Source organism: Dasypus novemcinctus, chromosome 9 (assembly GCF_030445035.2).
Source record: "Dasypus novemcinctus isolate mDasNov1 chromosome 9, mDasNov1.1.hap2, whole genome shotgun sequence".
Lineage (NCBI taxonomy): Eukaryota > Metazoa > Chordata > Mammalia > Cingulata > Dasypodidae > Dasypus > Dasypus novemcinctus.
Window position 1 is genome coordinate 25800210 of NC_080681.1, and position 17404 is coordinate 25817613.

Genomic DNA, 17404 nt, shown 5'->3' on the forward strand with positions numbered 1-17404 from the left:
ACTATATATGAGGATAAGATATGTCAAATAATATGCCCCAAAACTCATGGTTAATCTGTATTGTAGGAAAATTTCAAACCAGGTTTTTAGATTTTAATATGGGTAACCGACCATCCCAGGACACGGGGCTGTTGGTACTCAAACCAGGAAAGTTCTTGGCAAACCAGGTCAAGTCAGTTGCCAGCATGAGATAATTAAAATCCCTTATTTAAAACCAAATAACACAGATGACATAAGATTAAGAAGTTTCCCTGTGCATTTGCTATCTGTGTGCTGATTGCCTGTGTATGTAATATGGCAGATTACAGGAAGATCAATTTTCTGGAAATCAGTTTATAAATTACTTCATTACTCATATCAGGCTCATCTGAGATTTCTATCTGTCTGACTAAACCAAACAATAAAACAGGCAGAACCTTCTCTTTTCACGGGAATTGCATAAGTGCTAAGCGTGTCTTCCCACTGGCAACCTACGCTTGGGTGGGAGTTTGATGGCAGCTCTGAGTAAATCTTACTTTAGATGTTACCAATGGAATCAGGAGTGGGAGGAAACAGGATGGGGCAGGAGTGAAAAGAACTTGGCACAGCCATACGTGGGAACAGCTCATCCTGTCTCTCCTGTCACCTCTATGGCAACTGGATTATGCCTTCCTTAGTGCAATAAAGGATTGAGGTTATTGCCACGTTCAAACACTACAGTCCAATTATCCATCAAAAGGCATGTATTTTTAGAACTCTCAACAGTGGTCTAGGAGTGATATTAAGAGTGGAGCTGTTAGGTGTCTTAAACTTTTTGTGTGATTCAGGCATTGTGATCTGGAGCACCATCATCCACCCCTTGACCTGTGTGCCCCACTTCTTATAACTGGGATAAATGTCTCCATCTCAATACTCAAGTTACAGTTACTGTAACCTGCTTTGTTTCTTACTTCTCTTCAATCTAGGACTGAAGCATAGTCTTTCTTAGTCAGCTCCCTCTTCAAAGTAATTGAAATCGTGCCTTTGAGCCCCACCAAATTACTTAGGGCCCTCTGCACAAAGACTGACACTTCCTACTGCTTTTTTGACTGAAGTTTGAAATTCACCATCTCTTAGAGCCCTGGTGGGCATGGACAATTTACTAAAATCTTGTTGGAGACACATAACTTGGACACTATATTGTACCTGATTTTCTGAACTTTTAGCATTTGTTTGAAACTCCCTTTCTACTCTCCTAGTCTGAAAAATGTCAGTTTTGTGTCAAGCTAAACCTAGACAGATGCCCACATATCTGCATATGGTTTTGGAAGACTAGAAATAGGAAGTGGTGTCCTGGAAATTTGTCAAAGGTCAATGATTTGGGCATCAATCCAGATGACTTGATGGAGAATCAGAACCAATGTACAGCAGCAAAATGGAAGCTGGGGAATCAAGTGGTGGAATAGCAGTAATGGAACTGGTAAATGGGAGGCAACTGGGAAGAGTTATAGGAGGGTTGGTGAGCTGACACACACTGTAGTTTTCATCCAGGGATGGCTCAGACCAATGAAGCCATGTTAAATTCAGTTAAAGGAGCTATTCTCCAGTTCACTGGACTCACCAAGGACAACTGACAAGGAAATGATGATGCACAATGCCTATCCCAAGGAACAGAGAGTGTCTGCAACTGCAAGCTAGATAGTTCCATCCATCTATCTGCCTTATGGGATCTAAGTTCCCTCTCAATTAGAAACAGAGAGGATATCACCATCCCTAAATCCTCAAGACTGGGGAATGAATAATGCACTAAAGTAGACATTATTATTTTATTATGACTTACTATTATTCTAGTAATGGAAGAACCTTCATCATTGATACAAAGGTAGTGGCTACCAGAGGTTCTGAGGGGAAGGAGAGGGAAGAATAGGTGTAACTTGGGGGAATTTCTGGGACATTGTAGTTGTCCTGCATGAAATTGTAATGATGGATACAGTCCATTAAACATTTTGTCATAATCTATAAAATTGTGCGGGGCAGAGTGTAAACTATAATGTAAACTATAGTCCATGGTTAGTAGCAATAGTTCAATATGTGTTCATTAATTTTAACAAATGTACCACATGAATGAAGGATATTGTTAATGTGGGAAAGTATGGGAGGGGCAGGAGGAGGAATATGGGAATTCACTATATTTTTTATGAAACATGTATGTAATCTAAAACTTCTTCAAAAATAAAAAAGAATTTAAATTAAAAAATGTAAATTAAGTTAAAAGAATTGCAATGGAATAACCACTGACCTAGCCTAATAGGCAGGTCTATTGCCATATTCTCTACTTACCTGAATGTAAATAGAAAAGCCTCCCCAACAATTATATCCCTAACAATTATATTATTTTGATTCAATAATCTCTTTGTAATCTGCCGATACTTTGACGCAGGTCTCATCTTGGTAAAGTTCTCTTCTGGGACTTTTCTAGGTTAATTTTGAGTCCTTAGAGAATATTTATTTAGATGGGTGTTTCCTCTAAGGCTAGATCCTGGGTAATTATTTAATGATTGTACAACTAATAGAGAGAATTATTCAAAGATGGTAATTATCATGTAAAGAAAGTATAATTGAGATTGCCTTAGGCCAAGCAAGCAATACTTCACATTTTTAGAACTTTTTGACTGTCACCATTAAGGAAATTAATATGGACCATATTATTTTTTTAAAAGAGAAAAGATGAATTGCTGGATGGGCTAGCCCAGGAGAAGAGTGCAGGAGGCAGAGGGAGAGCTCCATCTTGGTGCAGAGTGCTTTTTATTTCTGGGTGGGATGCGGCCTTCAGTCTAGTGCTTTCCCTGACTTCACACACGTCCCATCCCTCCCTCCCCCCTTCCACTTCCGGTTGGAAAGATTATCTCTAGAGTTATATTTTCTATTAGATGTGAATATGTTATTTAAGAAGAAAATAACTAAATGTAAATATTTCCAAGAAGTAATGCAATAAACGACCATTGAACATTTGCTTAAATATTTTCCATCCTTCAAGGAGGTTTTCCAACTGGTTCAGAAATATTTCTGCCTCATTGCCATTAGAGTTTGGAGGGTCTTTGTTGATGGGAAAGTTCATTTACTGAAATATCAAGTCCACAGGCACAACCTCTCTTGTTGGAAATATTATGGGGTGTGTCCTTGAGGTGTGCCTTTGGCAGGGAAGAAAGTTTGGAAGCTTTCCCCTGGTAAGCCACCATGTCAGTGACCTCCATCTTTAGTAACCTCTTTAGAGAAATATTCTGCTTAGCAGTCAAGTTGACTGTTATTTTAAAAAATACCTCTGGGAGTCTCTGCTGCACCAGAGGAAGGATTCTCTGATATGACACCTTTGTTTATTGTTCAGTACATTGCTGGAAAGCATGAAAGCACAGCTTTTCTCATTCAAAAATCCATTTCATCCAAGATAAAAAAAAAATTCTTAGAGGGAGTTTAATGTGTTAACCTTGTAGGACCAGCACAAATCTCAGACGTTTACGTGAAGAAATTTAGGTCTTTATAACCAACATGGGGAAAATAAAAATGGATGAAGCGAATGTGTGTGTGTAAATGATTTTTATTTAATGACCTAGAGGTAATGGTCCTCTCCAGCCACTGTTGGGAACAGGTGTGATGGTTTAGCTTAGTGCTTTGCCTCCTCTCCCTTCATTTACATCTGTTTTTACAAACAAATAAAGTAGTTGCTAAGACAAACAACCTTTTGAAACAATTTGAACCTTTCATTTTGAAATATGTGATCTAATAACTAAGAGTTAATAAAATCAATCTAGTTAATGAGTTAGGAAACTGGCATCTCCCTACAAGGATTTTACTAGCGAAAACTTAAACGGTGTTTGCTTGTCACTAGTCTAAGCATTTGATATATACATTCACTCATCTAATTTTTATAACAATCATATTAAAAGGGTACTACTATTATTTGAATTTTTAGATGAGGGACCAGAAGCTAGCATGGATTAAGGAACTTGTCCAAGGTCACACACACACACACACACACACACACACAGTTGGAAATAAGATGCCGACCCAGGCAGTCTTACCCTAGAGTCCATTTAGACAGTGCTAGAGTGCTGAAATTGTCATTCGCTCATAATGGGCTTTTGCCTTGATACAGTTCTCTATTTACATAAATCAACACAGCATTTTCTATGTACATTCAAAGCCACCACATCAACCTTGAACAATTTGTCCTTGTTGAAAGCAACACCAATGGGAATCATTAAACAAATGACATGAGGAAGATCACATTTATTGACTCGGTTTGCTTGGAGCTTTAATATTGTCAATTTTCTTTGGTTCCCACTGACTTTTTGATCATGTGGACATGTTTTTGCCAACCATTTTTTGCAACTATTTCCTCAATGTCTCTGATTATGCCTTCGTTTTGTTAATCCCCTTCCCCAATTTGCATGATCTTACCAGATAGGTAAAATTTGTACCTGCAAGAGAAAAATTCCCTGAGTTCTTTTCTAAATCATAATTCTCCTAACACCTGGACTGTATGACCCTCCCTTTTTCCTGTCAACTGTTTTTGCCCCCTGGATAAGGTCCCTGGTGTTTATTCTTCAATGCCACATTCACACACACAATCACTTCTTCCATTTTCCCAAAGTTGGTTATGAAGACATAAATCTCTTCACATAAAAGTCTGAGTTTTGTCCTGGTCCTACAAGGATAACACATTAACAGTCTCTTGGAACTTTTAAAATTTGGCTGAAATGGATTCTTGGCCACTTAATAAACATTTCTGGCCTTCTTAAGCCTTCCTAACATTCTTCTTCAAACTTTAAAATCTTTTTAATTGGGCCTTTTTGCCTTTTCTCTGTGATTAGTCTTCTCAGCTCTCCCACTCACCTTCACCTCTTCTCTGTGTGAGTTTCCTACTACAGATCCACGTATCTCTTTCAATCAGACTTCTCCTTGTATTACAAGAACTTACCCCTCACCCTTTCTTTTGTCAAAGTAATACTCAGCATTTTTCTTTCCACTCACTATAAGAGCTCATGAGCATGAATGTTTATAATCCTCCTCTAGGCTTCTTCCCTCTTCTCTTCAACACATCCAGCCCATCATATTGGAGGAACTGTGTGATTTCACTTATATGAAATACCTAGTATACATGGAGACATAAGCAAGTACACAGAGATAGAAAGCAGATTACAGAATACCAGGGACTATGTGTTAGGAATTATGGCTTAATGAGCATAGTTTCTGTCTGGCGTGATGAAAAATCTTGGTAATGAATGATGATGATAATGCAATATTGTGAATGTAGTTAATATTACTGAATTGTATACATGAAAGTGGGAAATTTTATGTTGTATATATGTTTTCAGAATAATGAAAAATAGAAAACACAGAAAAAATAGTCTTCTTTTAAAAGTTTTAATACTAGCCATATTAACTCATAATAGTCCTTGCAACAACCCTATGAGTTGGTTACTATTATTATCCTCAGTTTACAAATGAAAAAACTGAAGATTAGCGAGGCAAAGTAACTTGCTTAAGGTCACGTGGCCAGTATGTGCTAGAGCTGGATTCTGAATGAAAGTAAGGTGATTTCAAAGTCTTTGCTTTTAGCCCCTACACTCTACTGTCTTTTTAAAGGCAATAACCTAGTAACCTAACCACAATCATTCCATTGCAGTAAATATTATAGCATCTGTGCCAATTGATAAATGGGTTGATCAGTATTGTCAAGTGTGGAATTTGCTGCCTTCAAAACTTGAAGAGGCCTCCCCAGCATTATGTTTCATAGTGACAGGTGATGTCAGGTACAATAACTTGCCCTTTATTCTGAAGGGTGTTTCCCAGTGTGATGGTTAGGCTAATGTGTCAACTTGGCCAGGTAATGGTGCCCAGTTGTTTCATCAAGCAAGCACTGGGCCAATTGTAATACAAGGGCATTTCATGGACTTTAATCATCAGTGAGTTGATTGCATAGATGACTGATTACAACTACCATCAACTAAGGACATTGCAGTCAGCAATGAGTGAGGTCTCATCCAATCAGTTGAAGGCCTTAAAAGGAAAGTGATTTCAGCATTCAGAGAGAGAGAAGCCCCATATTTACTTCAGACAGATAGCATTCCTGGGAACTCATCAGGGAACTTTATCAGAGTCTCTGGCTTGCAACCTGCCCTGCAGAATTTGGATTTTGCATCCCCATGGTGTTGTGAGAGAATTTTATAAAATAGCAAACTATTTACAGATATTTCCTGTCTGTTCCATTTCCCTAGAGAACCTTCACTAATACACCCTGCATGCTTCAGATCACTGGACCCCAATGCATTTTTTGGGCCCAGGAGGTCCCTATATGTTTATTTTCCACCATCTGGAGAGCACATTTCTGATCAAGGAATCTAGAGTACTTGCCTCTTCTTACTCATCAGGTCATGATTAACATGTCATCAATATAGGGTATTAATGTGATATTCTGCACAATGTCCAGATGGTCCAGGCCCCTTCAAACTATATTGTTACAGGAGGCAGAGAGTTAACAGAGCCCTGCAGCAATGTTTACTTTTCCACATCAAGTGAATGTAAAAAGTGCTTCTGATCCTCCTCCCTGAGGGATATTGAACAGAACACATGCATCAAATCAATAGCTGCACATGACATACTTGGGGTTGCCTTAACCTGCTCTAGGAAAGATATGAATCTGGTCCAGCAGCTTAACTGGGGCTACCACTGGTTACATTTGCATTAGTCCACTTGTCATTCACCATAATCCATCAGCTTTTTGCATAAACCTGACTAGTGAATTAAATGGTGATAAATGAGGACCACCATTCCCGCGTTCTTTAAGTCCATTCTCCTAATATATTCCCCCAATACAAAATTAGATTTCTTTTAGATTCACTTTCTCAACTGGAGAGCCTTCCATATTATTCTCCTTATTAAAATACCAACTCTTATTTTACACTTTCAGGAAACTATGTGAGGGTTTTCTCAAGTACTAAGAATATTCCTTCCATTTATACATCCACAATCCATGGAAATTTGTCCGTCTACCACAGTCTTCCATGACAATTCTCCTATCTCTACTTCATTTAATGTGGGTCATTGATTTTTTCAAGCTTCCAAGAGTTGTCCCTGCTGTTTTATTACAGTTGTCTCCAAGAGCCTTTGCCAGGTGTAAAATTCTGTCATGGAAAAGTGTCCCTATGTTGACAAATTCCCTGTTTCCTGCTTCCTATTCTGCCCTTGTTGATCCTGCGCTCTTGGGAGCCATGCCCAGGCACATAATTTTGGTTCCCGTGGTTCCCATTCAGGTCGTACAGTTCATTTGCTGTGTGCGGTCACCCCTCGGGCTGAAGTGTGGTTTGCTGACCTGGCGGGGGAGCGGCCGCGGTAGGCCTAATTCCGCTGCCCCCATAATAGGGTGGTTGGTCGGGCCCACCGCCACCCCTGAAGGAAGCTCGGCATGGGCGCAGAGTGCCCTCGGGTCTCCCCTTCTCGGCAGCCATGCTTCCGCGGCCGCCCCTCCTCCCAGATGGCGCCACCCGATGCCTTGTGGGGCGGCACCCTTCTTCTTCCTTCTCCCTGCGCAGGCGCAGGGCAGAAAATTCCAGTCTGCCCTTTTCCCCTCCCCCGACAGCAGCAACAGCCAGGTGTGGGTGGAAAAATCCAGCCCGCCCTTTTCCCTTCCCCCGACAGCAGCAACAGCCAGGCGTGGGTGGAAAAATCCAGCCCGCCCTTTTCCCTTCCCCCGACAGCAGCAACAGCCAGGCGTGGGCGGGAAACTCAAGTCTGCCCTCCACCCCAGCAACAGCAGCCACCAATCCCTAAACCCTGCCCCTTCCCCCAGCAACAGCGACAGCCAATCCCTAACCACCACCCCTCCCCCGTCCAGTACCGCCCACTGACCTTTCGCCGGCAACCAATCAGAACAGGGTGTGGCTTCGACCAATCAGCCTTCCCCAGCCCCTATAAAACTGTTGCCTCTCCCTCAGTAAAGTGGACTTGCGTGTTTACCTTGTCTCCGCGGTAGTTCTTCTGCCGTGCGCCCTCCAGTCCTGAGAGCCCCCGACAAGGGCCTGGCCTCCCTTGTCCCCAGTTCGTCGCCTGCTTCTCCGGGCGACCCCTTCGTCGCCGGCTTCGCCGGGCGACCCCTTCGTCGCCGGCTTCGCCGGGCGACCCTGTCAGCCGAACCGCACAACCCCTTGTGAGACCGATCCCTCGTCTGCTGCCGGACCGACCCCTCGTCCCAAGTGGGACCGACCCCTCGTCCCAAGCGGGACCGACCCCTCGTTCAGAGCTGGACCGACCCCTCGTCCGCAGCCAGACCCCACCTCTACCGACCGAGCAAGCCGCCGCAGTTGGCGCCCAACGTGGGGCAGAGCACCCCCACCGCTACCGACCGAGCAAGCCGCCGCAGCTGTGTAATCCCTCTTGTCCTCTAGCAAACCTAGCAGTTTGTTATGTGTCTGGTTATGTGAGAGATTACCCTAGTTATGGGTCTGGTGGTTAGGAAGGGAGGTGAGGGTAGATCCTGAGGCAGGATAGCATTGTCCTACTTGAGGCCTCTGTATAATATTTAGACAAAGGAGGCCACTAACCTCTAAGAAGGGGAAGTGGGTCACTTCTGTAAGCACAGTGGGTTCAGGTTAATATGAGGTTTCAATATTCTCAAATACGTCTACCTAGATATCAACATCTTATAATTTAGGGTCCTACTTGTACCTTATTTGGACCCTAACTTTGGATGAAGAGATTTGCCTGTTCTGAGAATTCAATCTTCTTTCAAGTTTTGCCAATGAAATTTAGTCTTCTGTACAATTATCAGGAGATTAGGACCTCTTTAATTGTTTCCAAGGAAACTCTCTGAGGTACAATTTCCTTTAAATGGGTTATTTATAGCTTGGAGCCGATTATGCTCTCTCTTCAATGTATCATATGCATCAATTCCACAGTCCTTCTAGTTTTTATTTCCCCTAGATATCTCACATTAGTGAATACATTCCTTTCCCCATATCCTATCAGTTCACCATGGGTGAAAGCAATCACACTGATACAGCATGCCAAGGACTTCAGTTTTAAACCCACCACCAGTGATGGAGTTTTCCTCGTCATTTAGTTAGCAAGTGACTGTCTCCAGAATCCCTTTGTTAGAGTCTGTTTTCTAGGATCATTGCTAGTACCTACTCTCTTAGACTGGATTCCCTTGAAACAAATCCTGAAATTTGTTTCAGGACATTTATGTGAAAAGTGGTGCTCTTGGGAGAAGGGGAATGAAGGAACTAGGCTGGGGAAAGAGAAGAAAGCTAAGCAAGGTGCAATCTTGGCTGGAGACCAACTTCAATCTGGTCGCAAGGTTAGTGATGAAGCATGAATTGCAAAGCAACTTGATTAGTTTTGCCTTGAGGCAAATGGGCTGGTCTTTTTTATCCTATTGTGTTAATAAATTAATTTTGACTCACTGTCCTCAAGAAAGAGGCCAGCTGTGAGCTGTAAACAGCCAGCACTCACAGTATCTGGGTGCACAGGCCCAGTGAAAGAGACCTGTGTGGAGCACCAAAAGCATTTGCTCCTGCCAGAGAATGCAGTCCCCAAATACTTTTTCACTCAAGCATTCTTCCATCTCTGTCATACTCTCTCAGGTTCAGTGCAAATACATTGCAATATTGGATAAAAATATTCATCAAGTGCTACAAGTATTCTGATGTCAAACCTTCAAAAAGCCTCTCTATTTTAATAGCAAAATGCTTTAATTTTAGGTTAAGACTTAAAGATTGAGCAAAAGATGTCACATTTATCCATTCATTAAAAGAATCACTTTTGCATGCTTGTTAAAACTCGGGGGAAGATTTCCAGTATGAACTATGCTTGGAGATGAGAGATCAATGATATAACCTGAAAGCATATATAAGAAGATGGCTACAAGAAATAACAGGAGATTAGGCTAATGCAGCTATGGAGATGATGTGGACATGAGCTTTGTAATTTGTACCAAGGCTGTAAGGAGCATCATGGAGTTGCTGGAGGGCCTCGCTGAGGAGAAACAATACTACTGTTGAGTATTATTATAGTAATACTTAACACTAATGGGCACTTATGGGTCAGACATCTCAGTTATGTTTTCTCAAGTAATCCTTTCTATGAGCCAATGATTTGGGTGTTATTATGGTCTTATTTTACAACCAAGAACAGTGAAGTTTAGAAAATATGATAACTCATCCCAATTCTGGTCTTAAGCTGGTAAATGGTGGAAATAGGGTTCAAATGCTTTTGATTGAGAGCCTCAGCCCTGTGTCACTGCCTTTCTGGTGACAGTGACATGTTCTATTGGAAGCTGCAGCTCTCAAACCCTTTGGTGACTAAAGTAAGGATGAAAACTCAAACTGGGAATGAAGAAAGACACAGAAAAGGGCACTGTGGCACTCTGCCTGTGGCCTTAGGCAAAGCGATTTCAGCCTCTACCTGACAATTATGAAACAGGGAGAATCATTTTGGTGTTACACCTGATGAAGACAATATGGACATAAGGGGGTGTGGTTATCAGACTCCCCCTGTCCTACAGAGGCTTGTCAAATTAATTATCTATAGACAGTAAATTTGATGCAGAGAAACAGAAAGCATTTATGAGAGTGACCTCTTGAGAAGGCAGGAGAGGCTTATTCCTTATTAGCTTTATTTTATTCTGCTTTAGGTATATTTGAATCCCCCTGTTCACCCCCACAGTACATTTTAATCAAATTTCAGTATTTTAACTTAATTCTTACTTGTTCAACACTAACTTATTACCTTCATTTTGAAATTGGGATGGTTGAGGTAGTGTTTAATGTAAATACACTGGTTAGAAATGTGGTTTCCACATATATAAACGTATCCTAAATTTCTGCTTTCTTTTCTTTTAAAGTAATTTTTAGAGGATTATAATAACAATAACGGGAATTAAATACATTATCCACAATGACCATAAAATAGATTGCTTAATATTTTATTCCCTTTCATATCTTATTAGTATGTATACATCATTTTTACATAATTGTAATCAAAGCAGAGACACAATTTTGTTTTCTTTCTCTCCCATTAACATATGAGCATTTTCCCATGTAGTAATTTAGTTTTTTAATTTAAAATTTGAATGACTGTATATTACTCCATGGAGTTACTGAGCAAAGTTTATTTAACCATTTCCTTATCATTGAGCATTTAGTTGTTTCTAAAAATTTTAGTGGCATAAATAATAAGCAATAAGCACCTGAAATTTGGAGTCTGCATGATCAGGCTTCGAGTGCTGCTTTTGCTATTGACAAGCTGTGGAATCTTGGACTTGCCACTTAGCTTCCCTGTTCAACAATGTAACATATTCACAAATATCTTGTGTTAGAAATTGGGCTTGGTGCTGGGTTCACAGTGGAGCATGAGAAAGATGTGGTCACTCCCTGTGCAAATATGTAACTAACAGCCCAGAACGGTAAAGTGGTGATAATGTTTAAGTCATAAGATTGCTAAGACTGTAAAAGGAATAACTGGAAAGTGCTTAGCACAGTGCCTGGCATGTGGTAATTGTTCAATTTTATTCACTATTATTAATATTACTACTACTATAGTACTCTTATTTATTGTTATTTTTAAAAAAGATTTATTTTTATTTTTTTATTTCTCCCCTGTTGTTTGTGCTTGCTGTCTGTTCTCTGTGTCTGTTTGTTGTGTGCTTGTTTTTTTTAGGAGGCACCAGGAACTGAACAGGAGACCTCCCATGTGGGAGGGAGTTGTCCAGTGGCTTAAACCACATCTACTCCCTACAGTTATTATTTTTGATGCACACTACTGATTTCCAAAGATTATGCACCTACCAATTGCCCTATTAAGCCCAATTTTACACTTCTTGAAGCTGCTTTCAGATCGGGACTTAAAGTTGTCCTAAATGATTTTGCAGGGACATACGCTGGGCATTATATATCCTGCCATACTCCACTGAATGGACTGGGGGAGAGTGTAAACTACAGTGTAAACCATTATCCATGTGGTGCAGCAGTGCTCCAAAATGTATTCACCAAATGCCCTGAATGTGCCACAGTGATGAAAGAGGTTGTTTGATGTGGGAGGGGCGGGGGTGGGGTGTGGGTTATATGGGAACCTCTTATATTTTATAATGTAACATTGTTTTGTGATCTAGGTGTCTTTAAAAAAAAAAGAATTTTGAAAAAAAAAAAAAGTATTGGTTTGAAAGTCCAGTGTGGTCCTTTCTCAGTCCTGGTTGTAGAGGTGGCCACTCTTTTCATTTATGGAGCACCTTCTAGATATTGTCCGATACGGTGTCAGGTGCTGGGGTTAGAGCATTAGAGGCCTGGCCTCTGTCCTCAGGAAGCCACAAGCAAATCATTTCTTAAAAAAAAAGGATTATGAGGATCTTGATTTTGTTGTAAAGCTACATGTTCAATTTTCAATGCTTAGTATTAAAAAATATGGGGATGTTAACTTTGCTCAAAAAACAAACAACAACCCTCTAAATTCTACTGAACTAGATCATTATCATTTTAAAAACCAGATATATCCACTTAATGAAGTTTGCTTAAGTCTACATGACTGAATTATGACCATCTTAACGATGATGTCCCTCTTTGATCCTTCAGCATAGTTATAACATTGGTTTTAGCTCCTAAATTATGAATCTTCATTGCCATGATTTAAAACTCACAAAGAATTATGCCTATTAATGTAGCAAAGTTGACATTTAATTAGAAAAATTTTGGTACAATACAATTTTGTTCATCAGCTTTGCTGGAATCTCATATGAAACTACGTACAAGAAATTAGTTATAAGATCGTATATAATTCATTTTTACTTACGAAATGAATAACTTAGAAAAATGAAATCTGAACGCTGATATCTTTGTAGTTCAGTGGAGCTGCTAAAGCTGTGGGCTAGTATTATTAATATATGCAGTAGACTCGATGGGAAAGCAATCGAATGTATCCTGACCATCGTGCCCGTTGGGGAAAATAATTTTTCTATACGCTCTCTCTTTTATGTCTCACCTCAAAATTGTTTTTGCACATATTTAAAGTGTCCAATTTGATAAGTTTGACATATATACACACCTATGAAACCATCATCACAGTGAAGATAATGAGCATTTCCATCATTCCTAAATGTTTCCTTGTAACTTTTTGTAATCCATCCTTCTTGCTCCTCCCCACTGCCATCTTCACACCTTCTAGAAAACACTGATGTTTTTGCCAGTATAGATTAGTTTGCTGTTTCTAGAATTTTATATAAATGGAATCACATAGTCTGTACTCTTATTCTTTTGGTATTTTTCATTCACTATTATTATTTTCAGATGCATACCTGTGGTGTGTATTTATCCTTTTGCTTGCTAAATATTAGGCCATTGTATGGATATACTGAAATTTGTTTATCCATTTATTTGTTGATAGACATTTGGGTTATTTATGTGAAATTTCCATGTTTGGGTTATTTCACATAAAGTTGCTATGAACATCATGTATAAGGCTTTGTGTAGACTTATGCTTTCATTTCTCTTGGGTAAATACCTAGGAGAGGAATGTTTGGGTCATGTGTTATATGTATGTTTAATCCTTTGCTTAAAAAAATGTCCAAAGTATTTTCTAAAGTGGTTGTACCATTTTACCTTTAAATAGCAATGTTTGAGAATTCCAGCTGCTCCACATCCGTGCCAACACTTGGGATGGTTAATCTTTTAAATTTTAGCCATTCTAGAGAGTTTAGTGCAAGAGTAGGCAAACTATGGCCCATTGGCCAAATCTGCTCCACCACCTGCTTTTGTAAATAAAGTTTTATTAAGATATAGAAATGTCTATTTGTTTTAGTGTTTTTTTTTTATGGCTGCTTTTGCTTTGCAATGGCAGAGTTGAATATCTGTGATAAAGACCATTGGACCCACAAAACCAAAAATATGATCTGGCTTTTAATAGGAAAAGTTTGCTTTTAATTTTCATTTTTCTTATGACTAATGATACTTAAAGACCACACATATTTATTTAAGCTTCAAGCCTTTATATCATGGGTTGGTTGAGTTATACTTTTTTCTATGTTACTACTCTTCCTAATACAATTGGAAAGAGTCATCAAGATCGTGTATTCCAACTACTCTTCTAAAACTTGACTCAGACTGTAAGACTTGCTTATTGTCTCCTGTGTTCTCTGATATGGTGTGGTATGTTTAATTGTCATGTTTATATGTGATCTAAGTTTTCTGCAACTATTAGAAGTAAACTTTATTCCCTGTAATTTTCTGCATGGTTCTAAATACTTTGTCCCTGGAATAGCATTGATTTTCCAAGCAAGAATCAATGTTCAGGTTTCTTGGCCCTCAGACCTAATGTGGCCAATAAGAAGCATTTGTATTCTTAACCCTATGTAGAGAATACTCATACCCTATTTGACATACCTTCTCCTATTTGTTATATGATTTGACTCTGAAATATTGGCTATATACATTCATGAAAACATAAAATAATACACTAAAATGTTTTTAAAATTATGAAATAATTAAAACATTTAGTAAGTATAATAATATACACCCTTATATTCTCACCACCAGTATTACAAATCCTAACATTTTGCATGTTTGTTTCAGATTTATTTTTTAAGTAAACATTCTAGAGTTAGCTCAAAATCCTGTGTTCATTCTATGCCCTCTCTCTCCCCCAACCCACACACTCTTCTTTTCCCTTTCCCTTCTTCTCTTCTTAGGCATAATATTACCTTGGATTTGGTATATATTATTTCCATGCATGTTTTTATGTTTCCATCATGTACTGTACATATGTATAAAAAAGTAAATGGAATCATTATATAAATGGCACCACTTCAATAATTACTTCTCTTTCTTGACCTTATTCAGTCAATTAGCATTTGACAGAAATGTCCTTTCCAACCTTCTTGAGGAGAGTAATAACCCAGGGACTACCTTTCCTTGGTTCTCCTTACCACTATTTCTTTTCCCTTGCTATTTCCAGTTCATCATTTTGCCTCTAATATGAGTAACCTCAGGGATCAGTCTTTGCACCCTTTTATTTTCTATCTCTGCTCCCACTCTAGAGGATCTCCTCTGCAGGTATTAAATACCATCTGTAGGCTGATGATTCCAAAGTTTATATTTCCAGCCCAGTCTTCCCAAAATCCAAATTCATAAACCCAACTGCCTCTTGCCATCTCCATTTGAATGTTGTATATACTCAAAACATACTCTTGCTTCCCCTCTATGTTCGGTTCCCAGTGCCTCCTAAAACAACAACAACAACAAACAAGCTACAAGCAAAAGAAACAAAAACCAACTCAGGGAAGCTGATGTGGCTCAGTGATTGAGCACCACCTTCCCATAAGTGAGGCCCCAAGTTCAATCCTTGGCCCCAAGTAACTCCAAAAAAAAAAAAAATTCTAAATGGTTTGGCAACCAGTAAGCAAATTCCAGTGGCTCTATCTAGAATCCAACTACTATCTCCATCTGCATGATCCCTATTCTAGTCCAAACCAACATCATCTCTCCTTTGGGCATTTGTTAAAACTTCCAACTGGTTTCCCAGCTTCCATTCTTGGCCCTCCACAGTTGATTTTCAACCTAGAACCCAGAGTCCACTTAGTGTCATTCCTCAGTTCAAAATCCTTTTTCTGAACTGCCTGTATATTACTTCTGGGATTCATCACCTACCGCTCTTTCTCTTACCACACTGGCCTTCTTACTTACTGTTCCTTGAACATATCAAATTCCTACCCCAGGGGTTTATACTTGTTTTCTTTATCTGGAAAGCAATCTTCTTATCTTCTGCATCATTTCCTTCAAGTCTCTGCCTTATGATTTTATTTTATTTTTAAAATCAGAATCTCTCCTTGACTATGCTTCACTCCATATCCCCTTACTCTGCTTTATTTTTCTTCACTCGTTTTTTACCTTTGGTGTATTGGGTATATATATTTATTTGTTCTTTATCTCTTTCCTCTCTCTAGGATAGGAGATTCATGAGATGATAGACCTTGTTGATTTCACCCCCTGCTGAATCTGCACAATTTAAAACAATCTTGTGTATCTGACATATAAAGACTTAATAAACACTTGTTGAAAAATTAAATCAAGGGGGATTGTAACTTACTTTTTCACAGAGTTATATTTTTGAGATTTATTCGTATTTGTGTTGCTCTTGCTCAGTATTTTAACTGCTGTTTAGTATCCTATTGCACGAATATGTATCAATTTATCACTCTTGTGATGATTGATTTTTGTGTTCTTTCCAGTTTTTCACTGACAGAAACAATGCTGAAATATATTCTAATATTTTTCTTCTTGTGCACACATGTTAGTTTCTCCTGGGTATATTGCTAAGAATGGAGTTGCTGAACTGAACTAAAGAGTAAGTTTAAATTCAATTTTACTAGATATTGCCAAATTTCTTTTCAAAGCACTTAACTAATTCATACTTCTGACAGTGGTCATTACATGGTTAACGGATGTAATTTTCTTTAATCTGAGTATTAGTATGTCAGGCTCTTTGTGCACTTTCAAATAGTGAGCACCCTACTGTGCAATCCTGAGTTGAGTATTTTCTGTACAATTTTTTTCTCAGCTTTGTTGTGTCTTTCTTTCTTCCATTTATTTTGGGAAATAGATTTGACCTGTAAAGGATGACAAAAAAGATACATAAACAATAGTATTACAGTTGCTAAAAAAATACTTAGAGAGACTATTACGCATTTTTGGAGATTGTAGCTCCTTTTAAAGGAATAGTGAAAGAAACAGAATATAAATAGCAGTGGACAATTAGGTGTTAGAAAAGGCATCAGAAGCTTCTCAGCATCCTGGAAGAACCGGCAAAATGTGTATGACCAGCACCTGAAAATAGCTGTTGCTGGAGGCATGCCATGGCTTTAGAAATCTGAAGAGCGTATAAGAGAAATGGCTAGAGTAGGATGCCCAGAACACAGTTTCATAGAAACCATGTGTAATAACAACACACGTTACTTGGTTCAGTTCCCACTGAATCTCAGAACAAATCCTTTACACAGGTAGATGTGTAGTCGTGGTAGCTTAAGCAGGTGAAAGCTTCCTCAATATTATTTCCTGATGAACAGATAAAAGAGAAAGGAATATTTATAGAATGCACCCTCTGTCTGGTCATGTGCCTATTTAAAAAAATAATAATTGCCAGAATTTCATGTCATTTTCCTGTTTCAGAGGTCTCCAAACACAGAAATTGATGTAAATGGTGTGCCATGGATGTCACAGTGTGGTGGCTCTCTTTAGCAAGCACTGTGGTAAGTTCTTTTTATATAGGATCTCATTTTATTCTTGCAACGGTCCTTCTAGATAGGTCTTTTGAGATAGTATTTCCTCATAAAACACCTTGTCTAGGGTTATACACCTAGAAATTTATTATTTCACAATGATCCAAGGAAGCATGTTAGGAAACATTA

At 39.0% G+C, this 17404-nt stretch overlaps 1 long non-coding RNA gene across 1 annotated transcript in view; it reads left to right on the forward strand.

The window, feature by feature from the left end:
* Positions 1 to 17404, forward strand: part of LOC139439652 (uncharacterized) — a 143939-nt gene that overhangs the window by 124359 nt on the left and 2176 nt on the right. The window contains exons 3-4 of the long non-coding RNA XR_011649618.1: positions 16295 to 16344; positions 17166 to 17245. This is a non-coding gene — a long non-coding RNA (uncharacterized lncRNA). The remainder of the gene's footprint in view (positions 1 to 16294; positions 16345 to 17165; positions 17246 to 17404) is intronic.